This window comes from Anopheles maculipalpis, chromosome 2RL (genome assembly GCF_943734695.1).
Source record: "Anopheles maculipalpis chromosome 2RL, idAnoMacuDA_375_x, whole genome shotgun sequence".
NCBI lineage: Eukaryota > Metazoa > Arthropoda > Insecta > Diptera > Culicidae > Anopheles > Anopheles maculipalpis.
Window position 1 is genome coordinate 55,295,450 of NC_064871.1, and position 9,368 is coordinate 55,304,817.

Below are 9,368 nucleotides of genomic sequence, written 5' to 3' on the forward strand. Positions count from 1 at the left end.
TCACGGGAGATGAAAAGTGGGGACCCATTTCCGCATCCCAGTCATACCGCAACTTAATTTATGGTTTTGGTTTTGGTAGTCTGACAAGAGCTGTCTAGAATTTGCTTCGGATGATAAATTGTGGAAAAAGTCTTGGAAAGCGTGGAAAATGTAATAAAAAAAAATGCATATGTGTGAGACATGTGATTCTCCGAAAGAGATGAATCGTTGGCACCCTTTCTACGATTATTTTCGACTGTTTCTTCAGTTGTTGTTGCGTTATCTTTCTCATTGCAAGATGCTGGGAGCGGGGTATAAGCTAACTAAGCAGATGCTAGATCTACCTAATTATCAAATGGAATTTTCCGTGCAATGCCGACAGAGGAAGATTTATTTATAAGCTGCTTTGGAGGTCTTTCTATACGCAGGCTAAAGCGGTTAACGAGTTTCCGATTGGTATCGGGATTCGATATGTTCGGGGTCCCCCACTTCTATATCGCTTATGGCTTTCAAGTAGCAACTTGATCCATCACTGAGAAAAGGACACTTGTCTAGTATAATGTTATGAAAGATACTTCTCTTAATCCCTCACCTGCAAATAATTCAGTCATGTCTCGCGAAATGTTTTAGAAATTAAAACTATCTTCACCACTGTTACATAATTTTCTATGTATATTTCAATTTATGTTAGGTACTAACAAGACAAGATTGGTCTTAAATCCCATCCAGACCGCCACAACAGCTTCAGGTGAATAAAGTCAATAAAGCCAGTAATGGAAGGCGTAGGACTCCTTAGGTTAAGATTGTCCTTAAGTAGAGGTTTAGAATATTTGATTAGTTTCCTTTTGTTGCACTAATTTAGACTTCATTTTTTAAAGTTTTGCTGAAAATTCATATTTTTCTCTCAGCTTCTGTTTAGATTATGTATTTTTTATTTTTCAAAATGCTTTATATTTTTCCTGATTCCATGTATACACATGCACAAGCGAAAATAATTTAAATCATATCAGAACCGCAATGAACACGGGATTTCTCATGAGAATGCTTCGAAATTCAGCGCGTTTTCCACGCGTAGAATGCACCCATTCCCAGGCTCTTTTGTCAAAACAGAAGAGGAAGAAAAAAACCGAATGAAACGATTCCGATTCCAGATTGGCTTATCAGTAGGCTACGCTTGTTCGATTATGACGAGCAAAAAAAACAAGCAGCAACAGTACACACCTCCCAGAAAGGAAACGTTGCCGTGAAAAGGAGATGCACGGAATCAGAAAGTGGGAGCGAGCGAGATGGTGCGAGAGCCTGGGAAGAAAGTGCTTTGCATGGGAACCAAATTTTCGGTCATCGCCATGGTGTTGATGGGAGTTGAAGGGAGAGCTTGGCAACGAGCGAAACAGGCAAATGAGAAAAAGGAACCAGAGAAGAAGGAAATGCAGGTAATAATAATAATAAAAATAATAGTAACAAAGGAAGAGCGAAAAGAACACATCGCTTTCAACTGATCCCATGTCCGTTGTTTGGGGTTTGCAACAGTGGCCTGGGAAGATCTGTGAGATGCATTCGCGCATCTCTTGCCGTTTCCTTACCGCGCACTCACACATAAACGATTGTGCGCATACTCACATATTCATCGGCTTCCTTTTGCTTGACGCGTACACGCAGTGGTCGCCGTGCAATGAACTGAATGTGCAGCAGCGAAGCGCGAGAATAGGCAGCGGTTTTAATAGCAACACGGATGGACCCCAGCCATTCAACACGAGGTCGAGGGTAGTGTGGCAGGAAAGGCAATGGGAATGGGAAATGGTTTCACTTCCTGGGATCCTTCGCGTCTGGCCGTTAGGTGGGGTAGTTTTTTTTCCTTTTCTCCTTCTTTGATGCATTTATTTATATTGGTCTTTTCCCGCTGCATTGAGCGATGCAGTTAAATGTAGGCTGATGCGTGACACGTGAGCGAAAGAGATGGGAAACGTGTAATCTAGACGAAGAGAACAAAAAAAAAATGCTCGTAAATAGTGACACCGGAAGCGCTACATCCATGCTGGTAGACGGGAGGAAATAACGTCTTCCGGGCACGGTAAGATTTTTCAGTTAAGCAAAAAAAAACTCACACACACAAATATATATATATGTATACATGAAAGCAACATAGATAGAGATAGCGAAACGTTTGCGAGACAGAGTAGCAGGTAGTAAAGCCGAACTGTCATAAAATTGTTCGAACGAGTAGCAAACTGCATATTCAATTTTAAATCGATCGGAAGGATTTGTTTGCACTCGGAAAAGAGACAACGAATTCGTTTGCTGTGCATATGGTGGTGCATGCATGGCTGTCGGGTGAGTTGCATACGTTGGCAATCGTCGCTGGGCTGCTCCTTCTCACTTACACCCCTTTGATGGGCTGGCGGCAGCCATCTCGAGAGAGCCATGAGCGCGTGCACACGCCTGTGAGAAAAATCGTTCGTAGCGCAAGTGAGTGAGTGAACCGGCGCAACAATCGAAAACCGTGGGAGAAACATTCTCATCTCACTCTGCCGTGTGCTTCTCATCGTTCGTTCGCTATGGGTGAGAGCGAGAAAACCTCTCGAATGTCGATCGAGAGTAGAAATGTGTAGTGGTAGTGCAGTCCGCTCGTCGAAATGGGTGTGTGATCTGTATAGAAACAAATACATTATTTTCTAATCCAATATAATGCAAAGCTATGGATGAGTTTGTAGATAATAATGAATGTTAGTGTTATTGTAAACCAAACCGTTATCAAAAACCAAAAACTGTATGGAGAAAATAGTAATCAGCTACATCGCGTACATTTCTTCAACAAGCGCACTTTTCACGTGCTGGTCTTTATCAGCAACACTTTACCATTTATTACTGAGCTATTTCTTCAATCCAGCATTCGTCCATTTTCCTATGTGCAGCGCTAACCAGTTCAAGTATCATCATCCAAATCGCAAAAACCGTTAACCGTTGGCAAATATTAAATTTATACCAACATAACTCCTTTTTTCCCACGCTCAACGATGATCGTTAAACTACAGTTTCCCACGCCGATGGGAATTTTCCCAACATCGGACAACACGCGGGATTAAATTGACGTGTAGGGAAATTCATCTTTCTCCTTTCCTGCTCACTCGCTCGTTAGCTCGCTCGCCCGTACGGCTGCGTGCGGCTAAAATGAACTCCGTTACTATGAAAACGGGTGGAAAGCAGATTGAAAACATAAAATGGCAGCGCACGCATTTGCGAGAGTCTCAACGTGGGAATAATCGGTCCATCTCAGTTCACCGTGTGGCTCTCACGATTGCGCCATCTCGCTCCGGTGAGATGAATCGGAACAGCAAAGAATGAGCGCAGTGGGTTCATTCATCGTCGTGTTGCCGTCATCTCTTTTTCACCCGCCGTACTGCGAACGTGCACGACAAGGACTGCGTATGCTCGAATCAATCTCGCTCTCCCGACACCGTCTGGTGCTGGTGTGTTTGTTGTGTTGTGGAAAGCTTTTCCACTGAGAAACGCGTTTGGTCCATTGAAGGGAAAGGACGGCTCGGTATTTTTTTGCGTCTGCCGTCGTCGTGTACAGGTCTTGCTCGCGCCTGGAACTCCGTTTATTCCCGGCCGTCTGTCGCTAGAGTATCAAATCCCGATGGGTAGGTGTGCGTAGTGTATAATTTCAGATGAAATAATTCGTGAATTGAAATTACCGTGCGGATGGGACGGTGAAAAACGTAAACGAGGAGGGCTCGAAATTACAAGAACCACCGAGATAAGAAGAATGCGTGAGCTGTAATAGTAGAAAGAAAACTACGTTGTGTGTTTGCTTGCCAGACTGTCAAATCTCGCTGTGTATTGCTGGCTCCCTCTCACATTGATTCGACGAACCCAGTGAGACGTATGTGTGTGTGTTTGGAGTGTAGTGTAGCAGTGTGCCGTTGTGGTGTATGGAGAGAAATCTCAATATTTATATGCGAATTCCTATCTAGGGATAGCGACATCCGAAAGTCTGTAAAATGTGCTGCATTTGCTACATGAAACATTTGAGATCAACAATTCCAATGCACTGAAAGCTGTCCAGAAAACAGGGCTACTACGATGACGATCATTCTGCGGGTGAGAAGTTATCATCGCTGTTTCGCAGTAGCTCTCACTGCTAACTCACCACCAGACAGCAAGCAAGAGAAAAAAAACCTGGTCTGCTACTGGTGCGCTGCTGAGTAAGGAGTGTTGAAAAAGTAATACGAAAATTTCCACGAATGCATGTGCGTGTAATTGTGTAAAGTGGTACGACTGCCTTACCTGGTTGCTGCTGCTGTTATCATTCGACTTGGTCGAGTTTTTGCATTATTTCTTCAGGGGTATCGTTTGTCCCACACGGATTCCACACGGGTACCTACCTACCTTGGCCGTTGGTGACGATCGACGAGATCAACCGACAATACTCAATGGGCGTGTGTGTTTGTGTGTCTGCCTGATGGTGGGTGTGTGTATGTGTGTGTGTGTTTTGTCTTTTGATGCGGCCCGCGGTCCCTTTGCCGTTGCCCTTTCTCGTCGTTTTATAAAGGCCACTATACCCGAGCACCGGCGCGATGTATGTTTGTGTTTGTGTATGTGTGTGTGCTCGATGGCTATATAGAATGTGAAACCTAAACGAAAAAATGGGAAAAATGCGTAGGCAAAATATGAGAACCGAGCGCACGAAGACTGTCATCGTCGCATACGTTCCGTTTTGCACCTTCTAAATGCGGGAATAATTAGACATTGTTTGGGACTCCCCTCCACCAATGGTGCCATATTTGTTGTTTCGCTTGGTTGTGTTGTGTGTGTGTGTGTAGGGGGTTTGGAATTTGTTTAAAATGATTGGTAAAACTCGGCGCTAAGAATGGAGAGAACACTTCGGAAGGAATGAAATTCGTTTCAAGCATAGTAGTCGAACGGAATGGGGCAACGTTGATATATCAAAGCGAAATGGTAGTGTGGTAGCAGTGAGTCGAGTCCTGCCTTTCTCACCCGTTTCGTTGCTTCATTCATCATGGCTCACTGCGGTGAGATAGGTGTAGGCCTTTCTGATGTCCAAGAACCACACCAGTGATCGTATCGGCTAACAGCAGAAGGCGGCGGTATCGTTGGTGGAAGGAAGTTTCCTTTTGTGGAAGCAGTGTAGTGTTGATCGTGGAAAGCAAAAAAGCAAGAGGAAGAGCACGCAAAGGTTTCGCGGGGGGAGTTGAGGATGTGGCAAAACCTACACCAACAGCAGCATCATCAATACCGAACAGGGCCGGAGAAGAAATAAACTGGAATGGATGTGGAGAATAATGTACTACGAAGGTGGAATAATGAGAGGTAGAACAGGATGGTGTACGGGCGAAAGAGAGATGGCGATAGGCGAAGAACGAGACAGCTGCATGCATCAAGAATCCGTGTGTGCTTAACGGAAAACGGAAAGAATTCGTACGGCTCCCAGCTACGGCGTATGCGTGTGTGCCAGGTTGTGCGTAAGAAAGTGGAGTTTTGTGGTAGTGTATGTGTGTGTGCGCGGATTGAAACGCATGGTGTGGATAAAACCATCTTTTTTACTTTTGCTTTTCCGTGCTGTCCTGGGATCGTATGCGTATGTGTGCCTGATTGGAGTGCGTGCGTTCCATTCTGATTTGTTATCTCTTTTCATCGTTCGTGATTGTGGTAGCACCGTGGAACTGGGCAAGCTTCACCGTCAACACAGTGAGAATAGAGAGTGAGAAAGGATATTCTGTAGTTGCTGCAGTTACTATCTCGTTTTAGCTTTGCCACATTTTTATGAGCGCGGGTGAACTGTGAGCCAGTAAACCTCACTAAGAAATGAGAATATATGGTAGAAACGACCAAATGAGTAGTGAATATCCCGGTTACAGGAACGCGAAATGTACCTACCTTTTTTGTTTGGTGCTGTAAATAATTACTATCCCGGTTGACACTTTGTTTTCGGGAGGACATTATGACATTATAGTTGTAGTTGTAATTTCACACGTCCAATCCCTCGTAGTTTCAATTCTGACGATGCAAGTATTTCGTTCAAACATGCATTAGTAGGCATTGGAATGAGTTGGACAACAATAAGAGAATTGCTAACCTTAGCCGGCATTGGGGCGCAAAAGAACAATACCCCTGGAGTGGCGTTTGTATCTTTTTGGAAGATTTCTGCAGCAAAAGAGGTGTACGTGGGATTTGGAATGGGAAAAAAGGCAACCGAGCAACAAACCCAACGGGACCAAACAGACAAGAAGAAGGAGAAGGAAGGTGAATTTGTGATAGGTTTTCTTTGCTCTGCGTTTAACCGAGATAGTTCTTGATGTTGTTGCCTCGTGTGTTACGTCTTTGCTCCGCGTTCGCCGTTGCACATACCACATTCTCTCCGTGCGAGTGTATGTCTGCTGCCTCTGCTGGTGTGATGATTGTTCGTCTCGTGAAGAAGTTTCTTTTTTTTCGTCCCATCCGAGCAAGCATAGGAAGGCTTTGGCGAGCGCGCGTGCGATGGCAGCCTCTGGAGACTGTTCAAACGGCATTGTCGATGCAGACGATGATGGGGAGTCTGAATCCCGCCAGCCGGGGTGGAGGTGGCAAAGTATTAAAGGGGGGAATATATCATGCACAGTTGTATGGCGCGGGAAGGGACACGACATTGCGTGTATCCACGAAACGGCGAACCGGTTCGTCTCTTTCGGGTTAGTGGTTTATTCGCGGTTGGCTATCTTTTTTGATGCATTATCTCTCATTCCTACCCGAATGGTGGCTGGTAACGTTTTGTCCTGCTCTTGCATTTGCTTCCCACTATCAGAAAAACGCAATGAGATGGCGTTGTCCTCACCCAGAATCGTCCTCGACTGGGGAGGATAAGCACACAACACCTTTTCACACATACACGTACAAGCTGTTTTATGTGCGTCACAAAGTACCGTAGGCGTGCGACGGTGGAATGCAGAAAAACGCCGGATCGTCACCGGAAACCACCTACGTTAAATCCGAATCCTATCGAATGGGGGAAACTGTTTAATCAGAAGTACGCAGCGATTCCTAAGGCATATGTTTTGGTTATGAATGTAAAATGGAATGTCCATTGAATCATTATTATGGTTATATTCACATTAAAAAAATTTGTTAAATGAATCCATAAAAAACAGAACTTTTCCTATTTTGACCTGCACCTGTCATATCTGACGCTCCAAAATAATACCTCCACCATTAGCATGGGTCTGTAGGTTACTTGATTTAGTTGGCATTCAGTGTAGCTCCTAGCTAAGGCAAACACAACCAAAGAAGAGGGATAATCCGTGAGATGATGGTATCAAAATGAAAAGTAAACTTTCGTAAATACGTCAGTCCGCCGCCATCCAACAGTGCAGTGTCCAACAAGTGCGCGCGCGCGCATGCTTCGATCGGAAAAGTGAATCCAAACAAAAAGGGCAGCATCAATCGTGTAGCAACAACACAGAAGCTATCGAAGTGCTTGTGAAAGGTTTTGGGAGGTCGTCGGATGATTTAGCACGCATAATTTGCTACTTGTTCTCGGCTATTGATTGTAGAAGAAACATATAAAGTGTTTGTGTGCCTGTGTGCGTGTGTGTGCGTATTTAGCTACTATAGTGTGGCGTGTAGAAAGGATAGCGCAATAAAGAAATAGATTGCGTGTGTGTGCGTGTTTACGTTTGCAACGAAAACAATCGGTTGACAGGTGGTGGTGGCTTGCTCGGCAGTGAATGCATACGGGGTGAATTGCCGTGTGGGAATGTCGGTGCCTCCTGTGTCGGTGTGTGGGAGTGTTTCTTAGTGTCCGTGTTGGGGTTGTTATTTTGTTTGAGCGGAATCTGTCGATGGAAAACAAGTGAAAATCTCGCACCGGCAGCCACTACTACGCCACGCACAATCGAGTACAGGTGCCAGCCAGCCAGCCAGCTAGCGTGTGGTTGCAGAAGTAGTGTAGGTTGAAATAGGTTGTATGTGTTTCCATTCCATATAATTGCTATTACTGCTGTGTACGTGTCGTTCGGAGCGATAGCGAAAGTTTTTTTTTCTTGTCCTTCCGTTCCTCTCAATTGCACTAAATGTTTACCAACGGATGAAGGATGTGTGCTAAGTTTCTAAATGTTGTCACTACCCTGAAAGATTGTGTGAATATGGCCTCTGCCCAGTGGGGCGGGTGGGTTCAACGGTACTTCGATGTGGTAAGGGGCCTCAAATCTACGAAGAATCTTCCTCTTAGGTCAGCAGATTCTAAGTAAATAGCCCCTATCTTCTATTTCACTTAAAGCCTCTGAGGGACTAAATCCTCCAACTGCCGCGAACCGTAAACCATGTGTGCGGAACTTTGTTTAAATAATCGATTTTTCTATACTTTTTTCTTTCACTAAAGAATCCTTTTTCGTGCAAACCAAGTAGTTGTAACAGGGCGTGTTGAATACGTAGTGCTGTGCTAACAAATGTCGTGAAATAGTGCCACAATCTTTGGATAGAATCATTTTTCAAAGCAAAAAAAACGAAAATGTACTGATGTTGTGTGTTCTCTGTGCCTAAGCGTTGTCGTGTTGTATTCCGTCGGAATCTAGTGCAAATCGCAGTTCCCAGTTGTCCAATTGTCCGCGCTGTACGTGTGTTTTCGCTAAATAAAGGATGTATGTATGAAAATGTGCCCTATTAACATCTCCGGAGCAAGGAGAATGTAGTGAAAGGAAAGATGAAACTGTGTGGAGTTTTCTTTGAGTGTGTGAGTGTGTTTTGATCGCTGTAAGCAACCGCAGCCTGTTCATGTCAGAAGACTTTTCAGCATATTTCATCAACCTACTAGATGGTGGTTACCTGTACACAAACTGAAATCTAACTGCATAACACTATTCGCCGTGCTGCACAAAGTTCGTTCTCTTCTAACTTTGAAATGTACCGGATGCAATTATCTTCAACATTAGTACATTTGGTTTATGGTAAGAACGACGACTGTGATATCATTCATCTAGTAACGTAAGGATAGGACAGGGTGTTCCAAATAATAAAACAACCGTCTACATATTGAAAACAAATCACGGTGAACGCTTGTTTTTTGGCCTGAAGCACATTGTAGAAGATGGCCAAGAGTAGGTTGATATTGTTGTTTGTGTAGCTTATTAACAAGGTGGTATGACAAAATATCAATTCAACCGAGAAAAAAACAAAAGCGCTAATAATGATTTAATCAAGTGTAAATTTAGTGCAGAGTTAGTGTTGCCAGTTTGGTAGCGAAGAATTAAGTATAAAATTTCTTGCGATTATGTTTCCTCATACTATTGCTTCTTCCAGTAACAGTACACCGAATGCTATGCTTGGACTATCTCGACTGGATTATCGCTTTCCGGACCGATAAAATGGTGTCTTCAACGTAGTTATATTACATTTAC

At 44.0% G+C, this 9,368-nt stretch overlaps 3 protein-coding genes across 3 annotated transcripts in view; all 3 read left to right on the forward strand.

The window, feature by feature from the left end:
- The window catches only part of LOC126556860 (metastasis-associated protein MTA1), a 137,816-nt gene that overhangs the window by 52,323 nt on the left and 76,125 nt on the right, over positions 1–9,368 (forward strand). The window lies entirely within an intron of this gene.
- LOC126558508 (uncharacterized) overlaps positions 1–9,368 on the forward strand; it is a 246,009-nt gene that overhangs the window by 31,409 nt on the left and 205,232 nt on the right. The window lies entirely within an intron of this gene.
- LOC126558569 (annexin B10-like) overlaps positions 1–9,368 on the forward strand; it is a 292,795-nt gene that overhangs the window by 3,208 nt on the left and 280,219 nt on the right. The gene's annotated exons all lie outside the window — the stretch shown is intronic.